The sequence below is a fragment of the Monodelphis domestica genome, chromosome 3 (assembly GCF_027887165.1).
Source record: "Monodelphis domestica isolate mMonDom1 chromosome 3, mMonDom1.pri, whole genome shotgun sequence".
Classification (NCBI taxonomy): domain Eukaryota; kingdom Metazoa; phylum Chordata; class Mammalia; order Didelphimorphia; family Didelphidae; genus Monodelphis; species Monodelphis domestica.
Genome location: NC_077229.1, coordinates 316,156,667 through 316,167,845, shown reverse-complemented (window position 1 = coordinate 316,167,845; position 11,179 = coordinate 316,156,667).

Sequence of the window (11,179 nt, the reverse complement as noted above, 5' to 3'; positions counted from 1 at the left end):
TCTGCATGCTATGTGATCTTTTGTTAGAAATGATTATTTTTTCAGAAATAATTGACTAAGTTATTCAATTCCAAAATGACTGAATTACAAAAAATACTTCAGAAAAAGCCATATCTACTAATAATATGATTATGGGAGGAGGGCTAGGGGATTTCACATTCATAGACATAATGAACATCATCCCTTCCCCCATAATCTTATTGAAGAGAATTTAAACTCCTTTCATTTATTTTTAACTTAATCAATCAAAAACTTGGAGTCCCCTGCCTTTCATGCTTAGTTAGTAAGAACCTTTTACTAGAAAAGGAAGTTCATACCCTCAAAGACCACAGGCACTGCAAATTGGGAGACTGTGATTGATTCCTGAGATGTGATGAGGAGAGCTGATGGGGGGAGAAAACTGTCTATAAGCAGGAGCCTCTGGGACCCTGGAGTGTTCTTTTGTGGTCATTTGCCTCATGGGCATGAGCTCTGGGGAGATTCTTTGTAAGTGGATCCAGTTCTTGGATGACTCAGCCTTTTGTGGCTTCAGATTTTGACTTCCTGATTCAGACTTTGGATTCTGGTGAAGATTCGGCTTTCTGCATTGGAGACTCGGACTGAAGAGAGACGCCTACTTGGGTGAGACTCTTGCCTCCTTGGCATAAGGGACTGCCCTTTGCTGGTCTTTGGGGTTGGTCTTTGGTGGTTGAAATGCCTGGTTGGAGACTCTCTTGTGGGCTGGTAAGATATAGCGAGGCAATATTTTCTACCTCCTTCCTACATATCACTATTTTGCTGTAATAAAGCTACTAACGTCTCATGACTTAATATTTCATGATTATTACAAACAGCAACCACAACTTTTAAAAATGCTTACATTTGTCAAACCCATGTTAATGATTACACTTCTTTATATTTTATAAACTATTCCAGGATGAGTCTCAGTGTCTCCCCTACCCCCAACCCCAGCCTTCTTTCAAAGAATTCCCTTCTCACCGAACTGATCTCTCTCCTCCTAGTGATCCCTTGATCAAGTGACATACCTTGTTGCTATCTCACATCCGTGGTTGGCATCTTTCTGATCTGGCTTCTGGGTGTGTGTTAGGGGTAGGAGGAGAGGATGTTTCCTGCTGGATCAAGAGCCTATTCTACCAGCAAATTCAGAGTGTAACGGGGAACATAACAGATGCAGGCACAGAAGGGTCCATAAAGGAGGTATTTTTATCACATATTTGTTACATAAATATAGAGTACCATAGATGAGCAAATTATTCCTCTTAGAATAACTTACACTTGACATATAAAATGATCTGATTTTGTTGCTTTCTCAATATTCTCCACTCCAGTTAATTCTCTCCACTTAATACAATGAGATATCAACTATATCAGCTCGAAAGAAAATCTGTTCTTAGATATAAACACACAATTTTTAAAGGGATGATAAGCTCAAAAATTATTTTATTTATTTGGCTAAGGAATAGATCTCTTGTTGGCATCTGAATGTTTTTAATGTGAGCCATAAGGAATCCAAATGTCTTACTGGCCACCTGCTCTAATAGAGAAATTGCTATAAAAGGGGGGGGGGGGGGTAAAGGGAGGAATGTAGTATTATAGCAGGGAGAAAATTCTCCTTTATCTTTATTTGATTTCAGGCATGAGTAACTTGACAGCTAATAATGTAGGGATGCATCACTTTTTCACAGAGCATGGAAGACAACTTGTGTTTGATTAGGTAGGAAAATTTCTTCTTTAGGAAACTGAGTCAGGGGAACCTATCTTGGCTCATGCTAAAATCATCCCCTCAGTCTTTCCTAGGGACAGATATCTCCCTGTAGCAGTTGCCAGACTACAACACATGGCATTTCCTTATACAAATCAAATGGATCAGCAATTTTGAATTTGCATACCTGGAATCAAAGCTCAGAATAATGTCAAGTTACAGTCCAATAAATTTTTACCTCAATTAGCAAAATCTCAGAATAAGTAATGACAAAAGAATTTTAAAAATGCATTCAATACTTTCAAAGGTAACCAATTTCACGGAAATTTTTTTCTTTATAAGACAGAAAAAATGTTTCTGACTTTTAACTACAGTAATAGTTGTTTGTCCTACAAGCTTTTTCATTATTGCTTAATTATTTCCATATTATTTTGAGACAATTGAAAGATGCTTTGTAGTAATATACATGAGTATATTTACTAGCAAATAGATAGCAAGTTTAAGAACCTGTATCTCATTATTTTAGGTCATTCTAAACAGCTTCTTCTTCCACAAATTAGTAAAGTTTATCCTGTAGTTTTTAATCAAGTATACTAAGAAGTTAGGGTTTTGTCATTCTTGGAGCAAATGGACAAAGATATGAATCAAATCTCTCCTCTGTAATTTCTAGTAGACCTATAATTTTATGAGTGTGGGAAACCTTAAAATATATTGTTATTATTTCCAAATAAAATAAAATTACTGCACTCTAACCTGGGTGTGGAGCTAATTTTTGATTTCTTAAAAGAACTAAAGTTGCCCAGTTGTCTGTATGCTGCAAGACATGTATGTATATATGTATGATAAAAAAATAAAAACTTAAAGTCAATAAAATAAGTTTTTAATAAAACTTAATCATTTTAAACTGTAAACAGAGCTGATAAGATCTTAAAACTCTGAATTTCACAAATGAGGACATCTTTTTTTTTTTTAAAACCCTTACCTTCCGTCTTATTGGCTCCAAGGCAGAAGAGTGGTAACGGCTAGGCAATGGGGGTCAAGTGACTTGCCCAAGGTCACACAGCTGGGAAGTGTCTGAGGCCAGATTTGAACCTAGGACCTCCCATCTCTAGGCCTGGCTCTCAATCCACTGAGCTGCCCAGCTGCCCCAAATGAAGACATCTTAAGAGATCTTTGCTTTATAAAATTTTTAGAAATTATAGAAAATTACCATTATTTTTTTCTAAATAATTTTCAAACATTTTTACATCATTCTTTTAGCAACTGAATCTATAATCCATGAGGATCCAGAAAGAAAAGAGAATTTACTTTTCTAACAGTATTTCTAATACAATGATCATCAAATTTATATTATGCACTATGCCAAGTACTTTACAATTATTATACCATTTGGTCTTCTCAACAACCCTGAGGGTAGATGGTGTTTTTATCTATTTTACAGATCAGTAAACTGAGATAAGCAGAATTCTGCAGGTAAATTATATTAATATTTTTCTAGCTTTATAAAGTAACCTTTCATGAGCTGTTTAGTATGGCATTTAATAAATATATTTAGGCATTATTATGATATTATTATACAACTACCAGCAAATAAATACTTCTCCAATTATTTAGGTCTGTCTTTATTTCTATATTTTTAAAAGTTATATTCATATAATCCTCCTATGTATCTTATAAGGGGGACTCCAAAATATTTTATAATTTCATAATTATATAATAACATTGCCTCTCTCTTCTTGCTAGCTTTTATTGGTAATATGTAATGAAAATTTATATGGATTTATTTTGTGTCTTGCTTTTTTTTGAAGTTCTTGTTTCAGTTAATTTTAGTGGAATCTTTAGGGTTATCACATCACTTACAAAGAAGAGTAGCTTTTTTTCTTCTTTGCTTGTATTTATTCTGTCAATTTATTTGTAATCTTGCTTTACCCTTGTCAGAAAGGCCTTGAGCATTTCTTATTACAGATAATACTGGTTCTTCATCATAGATAATGTTAAACACAATATTGTTCAGGAAAGGTCCTTTATTCAGATGCATTTGTTATATGCTTTTAAAAAATAACATAAATCAGAGTTGTAGTTTGATGAAAGACCTTTAATAGCAGGTATTGATACATGTAATTCTTGCCTTTGTTTAGTCTATTGTGTTTATCATTTTTTAAAATATATTGTTAACAATAAATATATTTTAAAAATATTGAACCAACCTTGCATTCCTGGCAAATCCAACCAAATTTATGTTTTATAGTATTTTAGTATGTTTCTGTAGGACCTTTGCTAATATTTTATTCAATTTTTTTATTTTTTTTATATTCATTAAGGATATTGCTCTATAGTTTTCTTTTTCTAGTTTGTTTCTACCTGGCTTGTGTATCAAGAACATACTTGTTTGAAAAGGAGTTGGATAAGATATTTTCTTTTTCTATTTTTGCAAACAGGTTATATTAGATAGGTAGAAGATATAATTAGGTATATAGATATAATAAGATTATATTAGGTAATAATAGAATAAATTTTCAATTTTTTTCTGAGATTGTCTTATCTAAATTCTCTATTCCTTGTTCTATTAATATGGGTTTTCTATATTTTTCTAAATATGTATATCCATTTAAAAGATCAGATGTGTTAGCATGTAACAGGGTAGTTTCTAATAATTTCTTTATTTCCTCATAATTGTTATGAATTCCCCTCCATGCTTGCATATTCCTTCCCCTTTCCTTTCCTTTCCTTTCCTTTCCTTTCCTTTCCTTTCCTTCCTTTCCTTTCCTTTCTTTTCCTTTCCTTTCCTTTCCTTTCCTTTCCTTTCCTTTCCTTTCCTTTCCTTTCCTTTCCTTTCCTTTCCTTTCCTTTCCTTTCCTTTCCTTTCCTTTCCTTTCCTTTCCTTTCCTTTCCTTTCCTTTCCTTTCCTTTCCTTTCCTTTCCTTTCCTTTCCTTTCCTTTCCTTTCCTTTCCTTTCCTTTCCTTTCCTTTCCTTTCCTTTCCTTTCCTTTCCTTTCCTTTCCTTTCCTTTCCTTTCCTTTCCTTTCCTGCACCTAGATCCTGTTTTCTTAACTCCCTTTGGTTGGGATCCTTGAATATTTTAGGACACTGAAAAGAATCTTTGTCTTTTCTCCCACTTCATTGCTGTAGGGGAATTCTTTGGAGAGGCCAAATGCTGACTCTGAATCTATAAGAAGAGGCCAAACTTATAGAGACTTATTAGCCTGCTAAGATATTTGTTCTCCTTGGGAGCAAATTCAGACTCCTGCTTTCGGTTTACCCATTTTTAGGCCTACATGGGGTACCCATGCCATTGCAGCATTCTGCAACAACTTAGAAAGGAAAATAAAGCATTTTGTAGGTGAGGGAGGTGTTGAGAAAGATGGGAGTGATCCAAGGCAGAAAAGAGGAATCCTTAGAATGTGAGTGGTATGCTTTATTATCAGAAAAGAAAACAATTCCTCTTCAAGGACAAGAAACAAGGAGAAACCAAATACTTTTACAATATTGAAATTATTTTCACTTGTGTAAAACAGTACTGTTTCGGAACAAATAGATCTTTTCTTTGTTGTTCCATCTTTCAGTGTCCTACCTTTCATGGAGTTTTCTTGGCAAAAATACTGGAGAGGTTTGCCATTTCTATCTCCAGCCCATTTTACGGGTGAGGAAACAGGCCAACAGAGGTTAAGTGACTTGCCCAGCATCACTCACATTTTAAAAAGACTGGAAAGACTCTTTCCAACTCTAGACACTCCATCCCATCCCATCCCTGAGCTCCATAGTAAGGAGAGAGCTCCATGCCAGCGGACTTTAGGCCTGGGGTTCCATTATCTATCTAATGTGAATGACTAGTTTTTTGACAAAACTTCAAGGTGTCCAATCCAAGGACAGCTGATAATTGTTACAGTAGTGGATGAGATCATCTGCTTTACCAAGTTCTTCCTTGGGGTTTCTATTATTAAGCCACTAGTTGGTTAGATTTTTATATTATTAGCCCATCAATGGGCAGTGAAATGATTGTGTGTCCAATTTCCCCCCACCTCCCATTGCTAAGTAGCCTTAAGCAATTGATCAAATGTATTTATTTTTATAGATTTCTCATGATTCCATTGTTTTCATTTCAAGATTTTTGTTCAGCTCTAGGCTTTTCATAAGGATGCTTGAAAGGCTTTTTATTTTTTTTTTAAATCCTTACCTTATCACGTCTAAGACAGAAGAGAAGCAAAGGCTAGGCAATCGAGGTTAAGTGACTTGCCCATGGTTATACAACTAGGAAGTGTCTGAGACCAGATTTGAACCCAGGTCATCTTGACCCCAGAAGGGCCTCTCTATCCATTGTGATAACCAGTTGTCCTAGTTCTCTAGTTTCTTAAAATTCTATTTTTCCTCTCTAGGGTTATGTCTAATTTTGTCGAATAAGTTATTCTTGGTGGTAACCGTTAGATCTGTGCTATGACATTCCTATCTTCTTTCAATTTGGAGTTTTTCTCAGGAAGTGATTAATGGATTTTCACTTTGCCCTCTAGTTCTAATAGACCTGGACAATTTTCTTTTATTATTTTTAAAAATATAGTGTCATGGCTTTGTAGTTGTTTGGCCATACTTTTCAGACTACAATTCTATGTTTAAAAAATTAAAATCTTTTTTGTAAAAATTGTTCATTTTATCTTCTGGGATTCTATCCTTTGGTCATAAATTGTTCCCCTGTCTATAGATCTGAAAGGAAATGTCTTCTTTATTTCTCTTATTTTTTATGATGTGACTTTTTAGATTTGTCATATGTCCATTTGGAACTAATCTTGGCATATGGTGTGAGATGTTGGCCTATATCAAATTTATGCCAGACTTCTTTCCAGTTTTCATTGAATAATGAGTCTTGACCCAGTGGCTGGTCTTTAGGTATATCACTGAGTAAGTGATGAAAAGTGGGATCATAGATATACTAGAGCTTTAAATTCCAAAAAGAGAGACACATTTCAATCACTAAGAAGCTTTAGTATTGTGAATCTTGAAATTTCTCAGACTCTACCTTAGAACATTTGGTTAAGACTATTCCCCATTTTAAACAGTGAAGCTACTTAGATCTAAAATGTGAGAACTCTACTTGGATCAGAAATGGGAGGACCTCTACTCCACCTGTACTTAGGACTGCTTTAGGGGAGAAAACTCCTTGCTGAACAATGAGAAATGCTTACACCCATATTTAAGCCATGCCTATTTTTAGAATTAATACAATATGGTGCTAAATACCTATTAAAGGTCAGACAACTTGTAAACTTGCCAGGACAAAAAGGTGAAAAACTTGCTCAAAGATTCTAACCTACTCAGGTGTGGATTGCTAAAAGGATTAATCTACTCAGCTGTGAATTCAGAATGGGCTGTCCTTTGGAAAATGTCTACTGTGATTGGTAGATGGAAGAACTTAGGGGAGGTGACATAGGAGAAAACCCCCTATATAAGAAAAAAGATCTCTTGAGATATGGAGGCTCTTGAGAGACCATCTCTAAGGAGGTCTTTCAAAGGAGGCTGACTCTGGCTGGAACTCCCTCTGGGGAGACTCTGTCCCCCTGAATCCTCCCTTGAACAGATCTTGTGGTGAGTGATAAAAGACTGACTGATCTCTCTCTCTTAAGACTCAGGTCTAGGCCATGTTGGCTTAAGGCCCTTCATACTTATTCTTTTCTTACTCTTTCTCTCTTTCTTTAATTCCTCGTTGTATTATTAATTAAAGTCTCTATAAAACCCAGTTGACTTGGGTATATTCATAATTGGGAATATTTCCCTGGTGACCACCTTTATATTTGATTTAAAACAAGACACTGTAGTGAAAACATATTTTCCGCGGTCACAATTTACTCACCCACTCTTATATCTACTACAATTTAAGTCTTCCACTATTTTAATCACTACAGTTTATAACCTCAACCATTTTAATTACTACAGTTTATGGCTCCCACTCTTTTAAATGCCACAGTATAGGATCTAGAACACTGGATTAACTTAGTTTGCCCCTTTAGATTTGCATTCTATTCTTAATGCATACATACCAAGCTATTTATTCCGAAAGAGCTAAGCAAAGTCAGTTAGAAATCTAGCCTTTAACTATTGGAATATGAAACACAAAATAGAGGTAGATTTATTTGCTTCTATTTATTGTATAATCTGTTCTATTGACAGACTCATGCTTTTTAACCAATATAAACTTATTTTGATGATCACTGCTTTGTAATATAATTTCAGACCTGATACTGCTAGACCTGTTTTCTTCCCATTTTTTCATTATTTCCCTTGAGATTCTTGATCTTTTGCTTCTCCAGACCAGATGTATTGTTATTTTTTTTTCTAATTTTATAATGTAATTCTTTGAGATCTTGATTGGTATAGCATTGAATAAGTAAATTAATTTAGGTAATATAATTTTTATTATATTAGTTGTCTACTCATGAGTAATTAATATTCCTCTAGTTTTTATTTCCTTAAAGTGTTTTGTAATTGTATTAATATATTTCTTGTATGTGTCATGGTGGGTAGATTCCCAAGTGTTTCTACATTATTAATTTTTTAAAGGGAGTTTCTCTCTCTTCCTGCTGAGTTTTATTGGTAATATACAGAGATACTGATGATTTATATGGATTTATTTTTATTCTGTGACTTTGTTGAAATTATCATTTTAATTAATTTTCAGTTGACTTTAGGATTCTCTAAGTAAACAATCATTTCATCTTCAGAAAACAAGGCTTCTGTTTCCTCTTTGCTCATGCTTATTCTTTCCATTTCTTTCTCTTGTCTTATTGTAATGGTTCACATTTCAAGCACAATATAAAATAGTAATAGTGATAATAAACATGCTTATTTCCTTCTTATCTTATTGAAAAGATCTCTAATTTGTCTCCACTATATGTAATGCTGTAGTAGTCTTTTGTTATCTTTTCTGGAGTATTTGTGGGAAAGCCAACCTTCTCCATGACCTTTTATATTGCCATTTCATCCAAAAGATTTTTTAAATATTTGTAATTATTGCCTTATGTCTACATGACTATTTTGTTCTTCCTTTCCCCAACTGATGGGCATGCATTTGTGTCCTTTTCCTTCAGAGCCAAGATTTTCATATAAGTCCTTTGACACTAAAATCAACACCCTTGAACAAGAATACCTCAGTAAGTCAGTCATGTAGGAAGGAGAGATGATGGATAGACAACCTGAAATGGTCACTGATCCTGACCCCTAAAAATGTAATCACAGAACAAGAGGATAACTTTCTGGCACACTAAATAAGTTCCCTATGGAACATTTATGGGAAAACATGGATAAAAATCATCCAGGATGAGGAAATGTGACAGGATTGTGATTTGAATCAGTAGATTGACCCTCACTGATGAAGTCATGGTTTCACTGAAATACCATTTGTGGGTATAAAGAGAGAAACAAGGGTTTGTGGCAAACTGTGAGAAATAGACATCCACTTTGCTGATTGCATCTTCTAACTGAGGTAGATAGGTTGACGTTAGTAAGCTGGAGGGAAAGAGGGTTCACACGCTGTCATCATCATCCTCACCACTAATTAGTAGTTATTAAATGTCACAATGCAAGGGTGTTATTTGAGCATTACTCATATGTGTTAACGAATAACTCTCTTTGACTTCATCCAATAGTTCAAGCAAATGAACAGCTTAGTACACAACTGGGCACAGAAATTGTTCTGTTGCCTCAAAGACTGGTCATTTGACTGCTTTGCTTGGCTGTTCCTAGAGTGGGCTTACTGGCACAGGAAAAGGCAGAGACAGGAACTGAAGTTCTTACACAGAGGCAGCCTTTATTAGCAGCATTTATCAATAACAATGAACTTCACATATTCACATAGATTTGAAACATATAGATGGCTTCAATGCTATGCCACAGGAGAAACACCTGAAACGTGTTTAAATGAAGTGTTTAACACTGAGTAGCCAGCTGCACTGGCAACCTTCCTACTGTTCCCCCCTCCCCCAAAACTGCAACCCCACCCCCCATCACCCCCACTTTCACCATCACACCATTCCAGGCAAACTCATTATCCCTCAGCTGGCAGCTTGACCAGTTAAGAGGGGGAAATTCCTTCATCCCACCTCCACCCTAGCAGAATTCCCAGATATGCCTGTGGCCCGTGCAGAACCTACAGGAAAGAAAAGTGGAGTTACTATTCTATCCTTAAATTGTAGGAATATCAAGATCACATTAATTCACATTTACATTATGATTTAAATTTTACAAAGTTTTTTTACTCTCTTCTCTATTTCCACAGAAACCTACCAAAGCCTTCCAGAGTTGGATGAGCTCTATAAGGCAATGGAAGAACTTTAAGAGAACCTGCATATTTTTCCCCCCTTTTTAGAGGTTAGAGCTGATGAGAAATCAGAGTAGGCTCCTGGACCCTGAGAATATATCTTAATAAAAACTGTCAGCCTGAGAATGTCACAGAATTTTAAAGTTGAGAGGGGTCTAAGAAATTATTTCAACACTCTTCTGCTACCAATGTGGAAATTAAGTAAGATATGAGTGGCTTAGGCCGAAAAAGTGATTATCATCAGATCTGGGTTGGAAACCTACTCCATACACCAGTCTGGTATTCTTTGTATTATGCCAATTCATCCAGTTTGCTTAGAGAGAGGTCATAAAGCCTTAAGCTGATCTGTATATGTGGGCCAGCAACTCAAGGAGATAATTTCCACTTAAGTAAATTTTAAGTGAGGGTCACATTAAATGTCTTCAGATTTAAAAATTTTTCATTTTAACATGTGTGCTGTTCAGGATTTAGAAAGAATTTTACTGCCTTGCTCTAAAATAATTATGTTATGCATTTGTTGCATTTAAAGAAAATTGTCTGGGAGTTCTGAATTAGCTTGTTTCTCAAAATGCTCATTGAAACTTAAAAGCAAAGGAACATTCTATCTCAATCTCACATTGAGATCTACAATCTACAAAAGGGCTATTTGTAGTTGTACTTTGGAGCCAGGACCATGTATTATGGGCCAATTGTGGAGGATGCTTATTGGTTATACACACACATATATATAGCTAGGGGCAAAGGGATGACTGATTATTAGCATCCCTTCTCTATCTGTAGTCATATTTTGATAACTTGTTTATACTGTCAGCAGGGACCTCTTTCTTCTGACTATGAACTTCAAAGGTGATGATACTGGCAGACACTTCATAGGTTGAGAAGGGAGAGTCCTTCTCTTTATGTAGCTGACAGAATTCATTTATTCATCCAAAATGCATTTATTGAACCCATGTGCATAGCTAATATTCAGCACACAAAAAAATCCATCTCCCTACTCAGCCATTTTCATTGACTATTCCCCATGCATGGAATGTTTTCCTTTCTCATCTCTGCTCCCTGGCCTCCTTCAAGTTCCAACTACTGTCCTACCTTCTACATCTTTCCTGATTAATTCTAATGCCATCCCTTTGTTGTTGATTAGCTCTGATTTATCCTGTATATAGCGTAGGTTGTCT